Source organism: Notamacropus eugenii, chromosome 6 (assembly GCF_028372415.1).
Source record: "Notamacropus eugenii isolate mMacEug1 chromosome 6, mMacEug1.pri_v2, whole genome shotgun sequence".
Lineage (NCBI taxonomy): Eukaryota > Metazoa > Chordata > Mammalia > Diprotodontia > Macropodidae > Notamacropus > Notamacropus eugenii.
In genome coordinates this window covers 108989294-109006479 of record NC_092877.1, presented here as the reverse complement: position 1 = coordinate 109006479, position 17186 = coordinate 108989294, and the positions used below count along the sequence as shown (strand labels likewise).

General features: G+C 39.0%; 1 pseudogene; it reads left to right on the top strand.

Moving 5' to 3' along the window:
* The window catches only part of LOC140512099 (nucleolin-like), a 54593-nt pseudogene extending 37616 nt beyond the window's left edge, over positions 1 to 16977 (top strand).
* The last annotated feature ends 209 nt before the right edge of the window (positions 16978 to 17186 follow it).

Genomic DNA, 17186 nt, shown 5'->3' with positions numbered 1-17186 from the left:
ATTACGTTGATTTATGAAACTCCCAGAGAGGAAATTCCTACCTGTGCAATTTGGAAACTATTTGTTATTGTTGTTTGAACAATTTACAGTCTTAGAAAGTTTCTGGGGCCAGTTAAAAGTAAGTTATTTTTCCATGATCACATCTCCAGTGTATGGCAGAGGTAGGTCTGGAATCCAGATCTTTGGACCTCCACAGCCAACTCTTTCTTAACTACGCTACATTGGCTCTCAATCTCCATTTGAAAGATGTGGAAATCAAACTTCAAAACCTTGAGTAATTCATCCAAGGTCACACAATAAGGAGCAGAGAAGGAATTCAAACCCAGGTCCTTGATAGGTTGTAGTAGAAATAACACCGGACAGGAGGCAGGAAAGCTGACTTAAGATTCCAGCTTCTTCACTCACTTACGCATCTCTAGTCAAACCTCTCTGGGCCTCAGTTTCTATATTTTCAAAATGACATTATATGATTTATATTTCCTAGCTACACCAACACAACTTTCATTGACATATAAACATTCAAATATATGTATATCTGTTAAATATATTTGTTAAAGATAAAAGCAAAAACAAGCAAAATACTATGAAAGTTATTTGAAATAATTGTACATGTGTCTAGATGCTGTTGTTATGGTGCTAATTGCTTAAAAAAAAACATAAACTTTGTATGTGTATATTTACACAATCTCAAAGTCGAGAGGGATTTCAGAGATCATTTAGCCCAATTGTTACTTGAATAAGCATTTCCCTTACAACCATACCATAACTGGTCCTCCAACCTTTACTTAAAGACTTCATGTGGGAAGGGGGAGAGGAAAGAGGAACTATCACCTTGCCCAAGATAACCTATTCCATTACTAGATAATTCCATTGTCAGATATCTCTTCCCTAAATCCCTTAAATTTTCCTCTTGGCAACTTCCATCCCTTAGTCTTCATTCAACTCTCCAGTCACATAGAACAAATATAATAATTTAACCACATGACAATCCTTCTAATATGTGGAGACAGTTATATCCTTCCACATAATTCCCTTCTCCAAGGAAACATCCTCTTGTCCATCAAGTAATATTCATAACACTTGATCTCAAGAGTCACCATATTGAATACCTTCTTTTGAGTTTAATTTGCCAATATCATTCCTAAATGAATTGATAAATAATTTATGAAATTATGAAATGAAGGCATACATGCCCAGTTCTTTGGATACTCACTGGAAAGATCACAACTGGCGGTGGGAGATGGGGTAGCAATCAAGAGACGAAAAGCCCATAAAGTCAGAGACAAGCAGTGAAAAGTGGCACAGAAGCAGATGATGGTGTAGGGACAGAGAATGGTGGAATAGTGGAGGGAGAGGCAGAGAAACACATAACTATGGATTAAAGTTGGGAGCACTCAGCAACATGGACCTAATAGAGATTCATCAGTGCTCAATGGGCAGAAGTTTGAGGTCTCATTTTTATAGGGGCTTTCAGTAAAAATAGACCAGTTCCTGTCTGTGACATCTTGGGGTTAGTTCATTAAACTATTCAAATCATTTCCAAGTTATCAGTACCTTTTGATGTTCTGCTTCGAGAGCTATGGAGGTCTGGATTTTGTCTGGGATTCTACCTATCCTAGACCAGAAACCTTGACAAGCACTACCTAGATGGTTTCCCCTGATTCAACACATATTACCAGGATGTGAATTTTAGTTAATATATGATACAATTTGTAAATTATACTAATCTTTGAGACAATTTGTACTTAACTTCCAGGTTCTTCTTTAGAATATTATTTTCTGCTATTGCCTCTTTATACTGACTGTCTATAAACTTACTATACTGATTAGAAGTCAGAGGTGTGGGAGGTGGTCAGGGGGACCAGAACAAGATATAATTTTAACACATTTAAACATGATGCCCTGAACTGAAGACAACACTTTAAACGTTGCATAATCAGAGCATAGGAGTTTAAAATAACATTAGCTATCCCTAGGGAATGAAGAGGCCTGAGGCAAGTCACTTTGAATGCATGGCATTCCTCTGTTTTTCACCTCCTTCAAATGAAGGAGCCAACAGCCACTCCTCCAGATCACTGCCCATAAGCAAGGAAAGGAAAGATCAATTGTGTATGCATTACCATGCTTCCTAACCTACTCCCCTTCCCCTATACTCATACCACAAAGGATTAGAACAGCGGTATCCAACACAAACAGAAAAGGAAGCCACTAAATGAGACATAAGGCCACATATTGACTTAGTTTTAAAATGTGATGTTGTCTACATTTTATTGTATTTTTATTTATTTTGTTCAATATTTCCCAATTACATTTTAATCTGGTTCAGGTCACACTTGGAAATGTGGCGGGCACATGCTCAAGCCCATAACTGACACCCGTGGGTTAAAGCACTGTTCTGATAACACCAACACCATGGATCCATTCTCAGCGTGAACTATTTTAGCTTCAATATGTTCTGCAGCCAGACATGACACTCCCAATATAGGCCAATTGTCCTAAAACATATGAAATTGGTCACAGAGGGTATTGGACAAAGGAGTATGAATGGATGCATCCAGAGCCACAGCCTAGAGTTGTAAATGAAATGTCAGTAGTGCCTCTGGGATGTCATTGATGTGATATTCTTATATGTGAGTATTTCTTATATCATCATAGATCACAACCTATTTGTGCTTTCTCATCCTATGTGATTTTTGTCTTATGTATGAATATGATTATGCTCATAAAAATATATGCTAATATAACACAGGCAGAACAGAGTGAAGATTCCCATGTATGTGCTCTCCCATCTCCCTCTGCCACTGGACTTAGTGTCCAGTCAAATGGCACAACAGACATACATAAAACACAAACCCTCCTCTACTATCTGTAAGTTCTTTCCCACATGACGCCCTGCTTTCTCTCAAAGTCCTGCTCCTGACTGATCCCACAACAGAAACGGACTGGCTTCCATTTCCTAATTGCTCCCCTGCTTCCATGATGCCTATTAAGTTGGCAAGGTCCACTACTAGTGTCTTCATTTTCCTCATGAGAACACTCATGGACTGGATCATGCGGTAGAAAGAGTATTGGTCAAAGAGTTACAAAACCTGACTTGGAGAGCTAGTTCTGATGCCTACTAGCTGTACAATTCATTAAGCTATGTGTAATTTATCACACACACACACACACACACACATATATGCATATATGTATATATATATATACATATATATATATACATATATATATAAGATATAATGTTACTTGCAAATATTTTCCTCACATGACAGCAATGCAAAAAGCATCCTGTAAACCTTTGACCACTATATGCATGCACTGCCTCTCTGAATCAGAAGGTAGGGAACTAATGTCCTTTCAAGGAAAGAGATTCATTTTGTTGGGAGTTTTTGTCCAGAAAAAAATGCCCTCCAAGTATCCCTGTCTGTTTTAATGTTTTCAAGTCTCCACTTTGGGGGAAAGGATTTTTTATCTTCAAAGTACCTTACACAGTAGAGTCCCAAAGGCACCTGTCATTAAAATGACAAACCAGATACATTCTGTATCAAGAAGGTGAGTGCTGAGAGAGATGTTATGTTTAGGGGCCATGAGGTGAAATGTATGATGGTACTCTTGCTCCAGCTGGACTCATTAGAGGTCACAGTGTCTAAGCTGAAAACTATCCCCCGGGCCTGATGAAAAGATTGTCAAAGCATACATTGGATTTCTATTTATATCTCGAAGGGGTCAGAGGGCTGGGGAGTTGAATGCCAGGATTCTGGAGATATATCAGAATTGGAAAGGAATAACCTAAAAGAAGCTTAATTTTAAGGATTCTAGAAAGTAGTTTATAAAAATTGTGTTCACCACAAAGAAATATACTCCTCCAAACACTCTTGGATGTCTATGCTTGCATGGTGCCCTATGCAAATGCAGAAAGCTATAGTAGAAGGAGTTCTGGACCTGGAGTCAAGAAAGAAGGGTTCAAATCCCACCTCCAACACCTACTAATTATGTGACTCTGGGAAAAACATTTAACCTAAGCCTCAGTTTCTTTATGTATAAGTTGCTATTAATATCTGTAGTACTTACCTCACAGGGACTCTGTAAGGATCAAATCATGTGAGTAAAATATTTTGGAAATCTTCAAGTACAAAACAAATAGCAATTATGCATAAAAAGAACTTTGATGATTGGAATGTGGGTTTTAGCAACACTTTCTTCACAGGATAATACATTTAGATCTGTAAAGGACCTTGGACAATATCCAACCCAACTACCTCATTTTACAGATAAGGAAACTGAGGCTGGTTAAGTGACTTATTCAAGGTGACTTATTTAGTAAGTGATAGAACTGGGATTTGAACCCAGGTCAACTGACTCCAAATCCAGGCTACTTTCACTGTACCTTTCAACTGTAAAAAATTCTGGCTTTTATGATATGGTCAACATATTACAAATATATAACTATTTATTCATCAATGAATTAATTAATAAATTATATAATTGTAGAATCATAGATTGGGAGTTTGAAAAGACCTTAGGTCAGCCAGACCAATGACCTCAATCTATATAAAAAACCAAGGCCAACCAACCAAGGTGATTTGTCCAACACATAAGTAGTAAGAAACAGAGCCATAAATTAATAGTCATATGAGCACACACTCAGAGTTTTTGAAGAAGAAATTGTCAGAATAAGCTCATCATCTCCCAAGGCAACTACTTTGAAGAATAACTCTTTCCACATATAATATGGGAGCGATGTATATGCAGAGCACCTCAGATGAATTCTCCCCATATGAAGAGACTAAGGAACCTACTTCAACAGAGTTCTGACAACATAGAAATCCTTAGAGACAGTGTAGAGCATAAATGGGCATTGTGTAGCTATCCAATCTGCTAGCTACATGGCTAGGAGATGCTTTAAAAAAAATAGCTGTGCAGACAGAGCTGGGATGTCTTTAAAAAGACATGAATCAGCCTTAACTTTGTCTCTTCACCTTAGGCCCATCTGGTATTCGGCTCATGGTTAGACTCCACTCAAAGAATTATGTGAGAGACAATGCTATAAGGGGAGAGGTCTTGGGGCCTTCTAATTTTTATGGTAAAATGGAACTAGAGTGAGTCACTGGCACCTAACAATGTGGGGTACAGAGCTCATGGTGGTTCCAACTGGTGATATTAGAGAAGACATACCTTAAACTTCACCTTTGGGGAAAGGTATAGCCTGCCTCTCTAGAGGACAATGAGAATACTCTCCAAATATGTATTTCCAATAGTAGGAACACTATCTTCTTAATGCCATACTTTAGACACTCCTTTCCTTTGGTCAAGTTGCAAATCTGTGTTCATAAATTCTTCATTTATAAAATGAGAGCACTGAACTAATCCCTTCCAGTTCTAAATCCTGTGATTCCCCATGACTATTTCAGCCTTTCTCTCATGCAGCAGTTGCCTACAGCCACACATCAAAGCAGGAAGAAGCAGGGCTTGCCATCTTGCAGTTCCAGATTGGACCTTATGGAAATGCTTGGGCTAATACGTGTATGAGGTAGATTATAATGCTAAGGGTCAATAAGTCACTCTGCCCCATACCCATTCATTGACATCCTAATGGAATTCTTTATAATATATAGCAAAATTTAATTTCTTTCATGAAGTTATGAAATAATCTTTTCTTCCTTGGATTTTTGAATATAGTCTTTGGACCTCTCTTATACTTTGCATCATATTCTATCCAGCATTATACTGTTATTCTCTATTTACAATTTGTGCATGTTATAACACCTCGTTCTGAGTATGAGTTTTTAGTCTTGTCCATTAACATGTTAGATTGTTTTTTTAATACTGTGAGAACTGTATTTCAATAGAATTGATTTCATTTGAAATCTTATTTCTCATATTTTACATATTTAAAACATTCCAAGAAGGGGTTCGTAGGCTTTACCTGACTGCCAAAGGAGTCCAAGACACATGAAAAAGAACCCCGGTCCAAGAGTATAAGCTCCATGTAAGCAGGGACTAAATTTTATCATCATTTTCATCCTCCTCATTTCCTAATGGATTAGACACTTAAAATATTTGCCAAATAAATGGCTGGCAGCCAAAGATACAGAAGAGGACAGCAGAGTGGTAGAGAAGCCAATCCTACAAAGAAAGAACATTAAAGAGGTAGGGGAAAGAGGAATTGTCAGTGGTACATTGAAGTTCTAAGTCTAGAATAAACATTTCATATGTTTAAACGGCCAAAAGTTAGAAAGGAAGATGGGAGGGAAACAAAGAAACAAAACTAGGTAGGTTTTGGTTTTGTGAACAAATCCACCCCATGGGCATTGCCTCAGTCAAACCGAGATCTGGTAAAGACTTTACCTTAAAAAGGCCAAGGTCTTCCACTGTATCTACAACCATTACCAGTCATCCTGATCTATATCTCACCACTGGACCCAGATGGTTCCAGAAGAAAAAGTGAGGCTGGTGACTTTGCACAGCCCTCCCTCCTTTAAATCCAATTCATTAGCATGTCATGGAATGACCTCCCTGATGTCATGGTCCTCTTTAAGAATGAAGGACAAACAATAACGTCTGTGAGTAGAAATAGGAGCTTCCCCACTGGGGACCTAACTTCTTGTTGTTGTTGTGTTTGTCCTTTGTTTGCGAAGAAGGCCATGACATCAAAGAAATGATGACATGACTTGTACTTGATTTTGTTTTGAGTGAGGGAGGGCTATGCAAGGTCACCAGCCTCACTTTCTCTCCTGAGCCATCTGGATCCAGTGACCAGATATTCATCAGGATGACTGGAGATGACCCAGGATGCAATGGGAAACCTTGGCCTTTTTATTCTAGACCTTTTCAGGTACTAACTTAGAGGGAGGTAATGCCCATAGTGTGAGTAGGCCTCTTAAAGAAGTAGTCAGGGAATGGCCCTTTTAATGAGCAAAAGAAAATATAATCAAATCAAGCTGGGAGGGAAAGAGAAACTGTTACTATTGATAATCATTCTCAGCCAGCCATTTAAGTGGAGCTTGGACAGGGATCTATTGTTTTCCAACTTATGGGCTTCAGACTGCACTGGGTTTAAGGTTTGAGAAATGACAAGCAGAAGGAAGGAAGGAACGAAGTGAGGGGGATCTAGCCAGTAAACCCCAAAGGAAGGGGAGAGGGAGGCAGAAGGGAGAGGAGGAGTTGGATTATCCAGCTATCTGGGTCCCCACTCAGGCACCTCGGTCTACTCACAGGTTGCGTTTGTCCTTCGTTGTTGAAGAAGAACATGGTATCAGAGAAATGATGACATGACTTGCAGTTGACTTTGTTTTGAGTGAGGAAGGTCTCTGTAAGGTCACTAGACTCACTTTCTCCTCCTGAGCCATCTGGATCCAGTGACCAGATATTGCAGGGACATAATTGGAACTAGCCAGTTGGTCAACATAGCTGTACTTCTTTCTTTCTTTTCCTTTCTTTCTTCCTTCCTTTCTTCCTTCCTTCCTTCCTTCCTTCCTTCCTTCCTTCCTTCCTTCCCTCTGTTCACAGAAGGTATTATATCATACCCTTATTTGTGGGTGCTCTGCCCAATGGAATGCAAATTTTGATCACTGAAACCTTTTTTTCTCAGAGACCACACCTTAAACCAAATCACTCTGACTCGATTCATCAACTATAGGTCCCAGGTCAAACCCCACTTATTCATTGTTAGGGCTCTAATTGGCTCAGAGTGAAAGTAAATAGCAATTGTTTCTGTTTTGTCCAGATACCCGAAGGGTCCTTCCCTCCCAGACTGATTTTTTTTTTTGATTGTGTAAAGAGGATATTGTCTGCCTCATTTCTTACCTAGCCTTAATCACTGAATGGGCATTACTTTAGTCAAACTGAGACTTGTTAAAGACTTAGCTGAAAAAGGCCAAGGTCTCCCACTGCATCCAGGGCCATCTCCAGTTATCATGATCTATATCTGGCCACTGGACCCAGATGTCTCTGAAGGACAAAGTGAGGCTGGTGACTTGGCAAAGCCCTCCCTCACTTAAATCCAATTTACTTACATGTCATGGCATCATCTCCATGACATCATGGTCCTCTTCGAGGAATGAAAGAGAAAGAACAAGAATAAAAATTTTTATGGTCAAACTGTCAAAAGTGGAGGGGAAGATGGGAGGGAGGGAAACAAAGAAACAAAACTAGATAGGCCTTGGCTTTGTGAGCAAATCCACGCCATCTCTCCCCACAAGTGGAGGCTTCCTTGAGGTAACAATAATAGCTGAAGGAAGGGCACAAATGAAAGGAATTCAAGATATGTTTGGCTAAAACACTGTAAAGCTTTCCGTGTAAGCCAGTGCATTCTGTTTCAACTGCCACATGCTTACACCTTCCATTATCCTTTCCCAGTCTTCTCCATACAAAGCCACCTTCATGGAACTGATAGAGAAATAAAAAATATATATATTCTTGCATAACACCTGTCCTCCTAAAAAAAGTGAGGAACATATGGTGATTACCATAAAGAGCAGGGCAGGTGGGATGGAGAGTTGCTATCTTGCTACAATAAGTTTAGAGGGGCTGGAGAACAGGAATAACCTCATACGGAAGTACTTGAGAGAAAGATGAATGCAATAAATTAAAAAAAATTCTTTGTTGAATTCCTACTTCTCCTATCTCAGATTGAACACGTGCAGGGTGACCCTAGACTATGCATCTGCATTTCACCTTTCGACTCTTCTCTCAATTATTGTCACTGACTTTCTTTCATTTTTGACATGATCTTCTGCTTCTCCTATCACAGACAATAAATTTATCCAGAATTCTAATGATGCTTAGGGTCTTTCCCTAAATAGGCACGTTCTAATCATTGCCTCCTAAACTCCCCACCTAAGGAGATTGTTCCAAAGAACTTGTTCAACTTCAGCTCAAAGCAGTCCCTATTTCTCTCCCTGCCCTTGGACAGAAACAATACCAAAACAACCCCCCCCCCAAAAAAAGTGTAAAAAAAGGATCACCAGCTATTTTTCTACCTGAATAAATTTACATGGTCATCTTACACAACTGCTCCAGTATAAATCCAGGAAGTATGGTTTATCAAGTTCACCCAGAAGCAATGAACCCATTAATTTTTTTAAGGTAAGAGTAACTGGAAGCATGAAAACTTGACTAGCTCTCACATCACAAAGACCAGGGAAACCAAAGCAGCAGCATCTAAAAGATCATCAAAGCTAAAAAAAGAAAAAATTGAAAGCAAATACAAAAATGCCACCAGCTGTAGACATGGAGATCTATTCTTCCTGACTAGCTGAATGTCAAATAATCAATGTCTGGTCCAAGTAATGAGGAAAAACCATCGCATGAAGAACTGCCTGTTCATGATTGTTAAGACTGCGGAGTGATAATTCAAGAAACACTGAGTCTGGAGTTGCCTCCCTTTCCAGTGTTTGGTGCAGTGAAGAGGACACAGGCTTTGCCATGCTGGTTCCAATCTATACTCTTATCATTCAGGTATCTAACTCTGGCCATGAATGATGGGTAATACAAAGTTCCTTAATATACCAGCACCCTATGAATAGGTATGACTCGCTAAGAAATAAGATTTAACTTTGAAATCTCTGGACAAAACAGAGTTTGCCTCTGTTTGGCACTTTGGTATTTGGCACTTTGAAAACATGTCTTGGCACTTTGAAACATGTTTTTGCAAATAAGTACTTCACAGGCTGCCTTTTGCTCTAGCTACATTTTTCTACCAACTCAGTGTGAATCAGAAAAATCAAACCATAACTACTACGTGGAATAGAGCTACAAACAACTAATAAAAAACGAAACATATACATTGAAAGAGAAGTAATACTCAAAATTAAAAGCAGTGTTCGGAGATAGGGTCTCCCTTTCAATCTGGAAGGCTTAGTATGTGAACATGGAAAAGTCAAATTCTAAAAGTCCCAAATAACTCTCAAGATTTTAAGCAATAGATAAAGGAAAGGGCATTGGCTCTGGAGTCAGAGAACCTGGGTTCAGATTCTGCCTTTGATTCTACCTGTGTGAGCCTATGTAAGGCTTTTAAACTTCCCTGGGATTCATTTTCCTCATCTGCGAAATGAGGAGTTTAAACTAGTTTTTAGAACTTGAAGTATGTTGCAGCTCTAAACCTATGATGTTATGAGTTACAACCATGTATTAGCGGAAGGACTTTCCTCACACATGGTGCTGAAATGTCCTAAGAATGCCAACTTCCAATTTCCCTTGGATGTATAAGGTTTTTATTTCAAATTCTACAAATTCAGGGGTTTTGATCATTTAAAACACTACGACATTATTTGTTTTTTCTTAATGACAAGATTGCATTTTATACTTGATATTTTTTCCAAGACAGAAGGTTTGAAAAATTATTTCAATAAACCTACCAAGGAGAAAACAAATTAGGAACATGGAGATATAACAACATATCACACAAAGCACCTCCAACCCAGAAAAACCAGACCTTTCCAAAGAAAACCTAAAAGAGCTAGAAGCAGGCAGACCATAAACTCTGAGCACATTGGAAGGAACTCACTCATAGAAGTCCCAAAAATAACCCCATCAATTAGTACAAACTTACTGGACAATGTTCTTAAGCTCAGTGTTCTAATACTGCTGAGATGATGGCATTGCAAATACGGGGAAACTCAAACTGAATCAAGTAAGTTCTTTCTATAAGATCTAACTCTCCTAGATTCACAATAGAGCCTTGACACTGTGGGTTAGAAACTTTGGTTGAGAGACCAGGAATATAATTCTTGCTTTCACTCTCATTTTGAGTTATAATTACTTTGAGACAAGTGACTATCCCATAGTAATCCTGGTTTGTGAGATTCAAGGCCTTATAAAAAAAATTTATGTCCTTCTCTGAAATTGCAGCTTGACTGTGAATTATTATCTCCTTCAAGATTTCAAAAGGGTGAGGAAGGGTCAGAGTAGTAGTAGAAAAAGAGGGGGAAGAAGAAGAGTAATTGTTGCTGTTGCTTCTCCAAGAAAACCCAGTAACATCTCTTAGGACACTAGGTCAATGAACAGAGTTTTTATGAAAGAAGGGTTTTCAGCCATAAAGGATAAAATAAAATCTTGGGTGGAAACATTGCAGAGAACATAATAGTTCACCCCATCTTACCTCCAAAAAAGAAAAAATAAGTTTCAAGATACTTGAGCATTTCTCCATTTTTCCACTGCACTAGTCTGACATGGAGTCACACAGGTTTTTGAGGTTTTCTACAAGATGTAATGAGGTTACCAAAAGTAATTAATTTTTCCCTCTAAATGATGAACTTCCTCAAAGTTGTAACCAGCAAGAGCAAATGGAGGTGTACTCTGGGGTGCTAATGTGGAGCCACATATGGGTGGGGAGGATTTCTTCCTCAGAGAAAGTATTTCTTCCTCTGTAAGACATGCATCCTACTCATGGCACCTGCCATCCTGCTCCCTCACAATTCTCCACCTTAGACTCTGGAGGATGAGCCATCTCTCTCCTAGAGCCCAAAACCAAAATGCCCTTTGAGTTGCTGCTACTAATCCCCCTCCCCGATTACTCATGCCCAAAGAAGAAAAATTCCTACTGAGAAGCTGCTCCTCACTTCCCTACAATTTGTTGCCCCTTGGAAAAAATTCCTAGTTAAAGTTCTGGACTATCTCATTTATTTGGGGGAAAGTTCAATTCTCTTCTGTTCCTCTATGTATTGTCATCCAGAGACATGATCATATCAGTTATGTCAATTTGTTCATGCTATTTGTGCCAGGTAATACTAGCTGATGATTTATTAGCTGCCAAATTGTCAGTGAGAATGGTGGAATCTCAATTTATCTTAAGTTTGATTCCCTTGAGGACTTGTCTTAACTGGTACTGCTATACAGTCTTTTGTGGTTACACATGATGACAACATCTAGCCATGGGCACATAACTTCAGTGTGCTCAACAAAGCAGAGCACACATAAAATATGAGTCCTGTGGGGAGGAAAAAAGAACATCAGCTTTTCCCAAGTCTGGGATTCCCCAATAAGTAGGAATATTAATGTGAAATTTTGATTCCAAGAGATAAAGACAAATATATGAAGGCTATTAGCACACATTTTTGATCTCTACATTAGAGATCTACATTAGGAAAGCAAAGGAGTGTTTGGGATGGACACCCTAACCTTTGAAAAAAGCATAAAGAAGGAAAGCACTAATTTCTCATGCCATAAAATTCAGAAACTTTCTGGGAAACATAAGAGATAGTGTACACTATCGTTATTGTCCTAACTCCCCCCTAAATCACTCCCCATCATTCCTTCCACCTCCCATTACATTTTTATTTTCGGAGCTTGGGTAAAGAAATTCCCTGTACCCATGCAGCAACTGTTCTGCAATTTACTGAGAGAATCACTCATTTCCCTAAGGTCACACAACTAGTATGGATCAGAGCATGATACTCGAAGCCAGGTTTTCCCAGTTCTAAAACCAGATCACTTTTCACAATGCAAAGTTGTTGCTCTCCTTGATCAAATTAAACACTTTTCTGAGGTGAAAGAACATGTATATCATTCCTTGTCACTCTTAGCACCTAGCACAATAATCAGTGACTAGGTGTCTGATAAATTCTAGCTGACTGATTTTGAAAAGAGAACTCCAGGAATGTGAGCTCTCTCCACTAATGCTGATCTACAATGGTCCATGACTTAGAAAAATCCCAGAGTTGTCTAGGGCATGTCAAGGTTGAAGGACTTGTCATGGGTCACACATCTAAAAACTTATTTGCTTCCTTCAAGCCTAGCACTCCATTTACCACAAAACCAGCCACTTGATTGATTACTAGTAGTGAATTCAATGTATTACCTGGAAGTTATTTTCTTCCTAGGATCATAAGATCATGGATTTATAGCCAGAAAGGACCTTAGAATTCATCTTGTACAATTCCCTTATTTTCTGGATTATGAAAGAAATTGAAACCTAAACTCTTAAATGACTTTACCAGTATGTAAATGGCAAAGCCAGGATTTGAACCCAGACCCTCTGACACCAAATTATCTATAGCTCTTTTTATACTTCTTATACTGTTCTCAGGGACTTAGAAATTATTTAGCCTTCCTTTAGGAATCACTGTCTCTTTCTCATTATTTATATCCAAAAAACAATGGATCTTATTAATTCTGCCTGAGTAATATTTCACCAACCTGGTCCTTCCTGCTACAACAGTATTTTCATTACCTCTCACCTAGACTTACGCAATAGCCTCCAAACTTATTTCTCCACCATTGTTTTTCCCTCTTCCTACTCATCCTTCACACTAAAACCAAGTATATTTTCTTCTACATGTCTGATGGTGTTATGGAACTGCTCTCCTTTGCCCACCAAATAAATTCCAAACTTCTTTGAATGTCATTCAAGGCCATCCACAATCTGGATTCAAATTACCCTTTTGTCCTTTATCCTGAACTCCTCATGTGCTCCCATCAAACTGGACAATTCAGCATTATGCACTACTACATACTTTCCTGGGTTTTATCAAACTTGATTTCTAGTCCCCTTGCTCAAATGCTTCTCCATACCTGGAATGTCCTCCTCCCCCATCTCCTCATGTTCACATTTTGCTCATTCCTCCAGGTCCACTGAAAATACCTCTTCCTTCAGAATAAAAACTTCTCTGATTCCCTTCAACTGATCTCAAAGACTTTTGCACTCTTTTTAGACATTTGCTTTATATTAAATTTGTCTTTGTAGTATCGTAGTAATGGATTTGTAGTGAGAGGCCTTGGTCCTGACTCTGCCACTTATTACATATTGGACCTTGACAAGTTCTCAGGGCCTCAGTTTCCTCATTTGCAAAATGAAAGAATTAAGCTAGTTGACTTCTGAAGTCTCTATCTGCTCTATTTCTAAATGATACATTCCAGATTGTAAAAGGGTGTCTCTTCAGGGGCAGGTGTGGTATACCTAGCAGGAATTTAATAAATGTTTATTGAATGACTCCTATTTGATTTTTTAGATAAGGAAAATGCCCCAAAGACAGTATGTGACTTCCCCAAGTCACGTCACAGGGCTAGTCACGGCCTTGTGCCCAGCCCCAAAAGCCGCTAGATGTTAACAACAATTTCTTTAAGAAACAACAGCCTCAATTGCTGCTAGATATTAAGAACCATTTCCTTCCTTAATCATCCCAAGATAATAGAGTGAGAAGGCCTTAGGTCCCTTTCTTAGTGAAAGATGAGGCTCAGATCTTTGCAGAGTATATTGCTTTGGGCCTGAGGTTTACTTCCTATATAACAGGAAATTTCTTATTGCAGAATTTTTGCCATGAGGCACTGTGATCTTTGAGATCTGGAGGCCAAAAAGAACCTTGACTCAACTCAACTAAAGACTGCTGGTAAAGTCATTTTGGTGAGTATTTTTAAATTTATTTTATATACAAAACTTAATTTTTTCCATGAATGGAAAAGTTACAGTTTAGATATACAGACTTGCCAAGAAAAAAAATGCTACTCTGGTGCTCCACTTTAGTGTCTCAGTGGTTTTTGAAGGTCATGGCAACAGAGTAAAAATTCTGGTAGATTCAATCTAGCTGGAAAGACTTTGATTACGGTCCATGACTAACTCAGCTAAGTTCAGAAAGTCTCATCACCAGAAGGTCGCCCACTAGGTTATCAATTTCTTTCCCTCCGTGACAACCTATTAAACATAAAATAACAGAACAGCCTTCAGTCCTGCAAGAGCCCTTCTCTTCTCTTCCCTGGGGATGATAGAAAAGGGAACATAGAGAATGAATAATCAGAGAGTTTCCCACTGCCTGAAAATAACAATTTAATTGATGGCATTGTCAACATGTGATATATCTCCAGCAACCAACAAGTGTATTTATACAGCAAAAGATGAACCACATCCATATAGATATTCTTACTATAAATGAAACCAGAAGATATTTAAAAAACTGCACCTAAACAAGAAAACATGACGTAAAGCTTCTCCTCAGAGAAGCAAACAAAGGAGTTTGTAGCATTATGGGATTGTAGGTATAAAACTGAAAGGAAAGGATCCTTAGAGGTCATTCTAATCCAACCTCTGTCTTTTAAAGATAAACTTTTTTCACCAACAAGGGGCTACTGGACTCCTCTCACCAACACTGTGAACCTTCCACCCCCTAGTCTCATGCCACCATTGTGGTGAAAGTCAAGAAGGCTGCTAAAAATCAAGGTGAGTCCCAAAAAAGTCTGCTTCTCCAAAGGAGATAGCAAGAATAAGGCCATGTAAGAAGATATTGTGGCCCTTCAAAAGAAAGCAAGAATGTTAAAGCCATACCAGCAAAGACAGTACCATGTAGCAAAAGAAAGGGTATTGTTGCCACCACACCTTCCAAGAAAAAGTTATGACTCCTGGTAAGAAGGCAGCTGTGGCTGCCTCAGTAGAAGTGTTGGTCACATCAAGGAAGAAAGGCACCACTCCAGCTAAAGCTACAGTCCCTTTGAACAAAGGGGCAAAAAATTGGGGGGAAAAGCAAGAAAGAGGTTAGTGCATCTGAAGAAGACAGTGAAGATAAAGAGAATGGAGATTTGGGGACCCAAAGCCACAAAAATAGGAACAGTTCCATAAAATAAGACTATGAGAAGGAAGAAGATGAGGAGGAAGATGATGGTGATGTGGATGAAGAGAATGAAGATGGCTCTGAAGGAGAATCCAGGGATACTACACCTGTCAAATGAAAGGAGGCTTCTATAAAAGTCACCCCTGGGATAGCTGGGAAAGCCAAAGAATCAAAAGAGGAAGAGGAAGAGGATGAAGATGAAAAGGAAGAAGTTCCTGTCAAAGAAGCACCAGGAAAGAGGAAAAGGGAATGGTAAATAGAAAGATACCAAAACTAAGAAAAAGAAATTAGGTGAAGCTTCCAAATTTCAGTCTCTTCACTCATAATATCACCTTTAAAAATTGGCATCATGGACTTCTTTGCAAAACGATTAAAAATAAAATTAAAAAACCTTATGAGTGTGGATATTCACATTGGAGCCACCAGGAAGTGTAGCTATCTGGAATTTGAATCCTCTGAAGATATGGGATAAGCTCTGGAACTCAGTGACTCCAAAGTCCTTAACTCTGAAATAAAACTGAAAGAGTCAAAAGTAAACAAAAAAGAGGGAGATGAAAGGACACTCTTCATCAAAAATCTACCTAATAAAGTAACTCAGGAGGAATTTAAGGAAGTGTTTGAAGAAGATGTTACTGAGGTTTGACTGGTCTACACTAAGGATGGAAGACCCAAAAGAATTGCTTACACTGAATTTAAGAAAGACGTAGAAATGGACAAGATATTGGAAGAGAAATGGGAGCCTAAACTGATAGTCACAGGATCATTTTGGACTATACAGGGGAAAAATAGGCAAGGACAAGAGAACTCAAGAGGTAGGAAAATAATTCCTGGGGCAGGAATAACACCAATCCAGCTGACTCGAAGACAGTGGTGCTGAATAACCACTGAAGAACATCTGCAGTAAATGTTTAAAAAGGTGACATCCATCAGCTTGCTCCTGAACAGCCAGGGTTGACCTAAAGCCTAGGCATTCATTGAATTTACCTCTATGGAAGGGGAGGGGAGCTTCAAATTCTTGTAACAATACAGAAATTGAAGGCAGAACTTCCAGGTTGGAGCTAAAGGACAGAAGACAATTAGTACAGCACCAAGGACCCAGTCCTACAAAACTTTGTTCATCAAAAGTCTATCTAAAGATGCAACAGAAGAAACATTGAAAGATTCATTTCAGAGCTTTGCTACTTCCAGGACAGTCAAGGAGCCAGGGAGACAGCGTTATCTAAAGTCCATGAAGCGTTATCTTCAACTTAGAAGAAGCTCCTAAAGCTGTGAAAGAGGGAAAGATGCGGAGATCGATGGAAATAAAGTAACTCTGGACTGGGTCAAGCCCAGTGGCTTTGGAGGCCAAGGTAATGGTCATGGTAGTACTGGTCATGGAGTATTTGGTGGCCATGGAGGTGGGAGAACAAGCCAAGGGGTCTTTTGTGGCAGAATCTGAGAAAATGTTGGACAAAGGGGATTAAATTAGATTATATCTAAGTGCCTTTCCAGTTTGAATTTATGATCTTGTGGAACATAAACCATAAAATGATCATTAGACAGTAGTCAAATAGTCCATCTAGTGGTTTCAGATAGATATAGCTATAGAGTACTCAGCCTTCAGTCTGGGCGAATATGTCCATCAGAAGTGTAAAATGAAAAGGGACG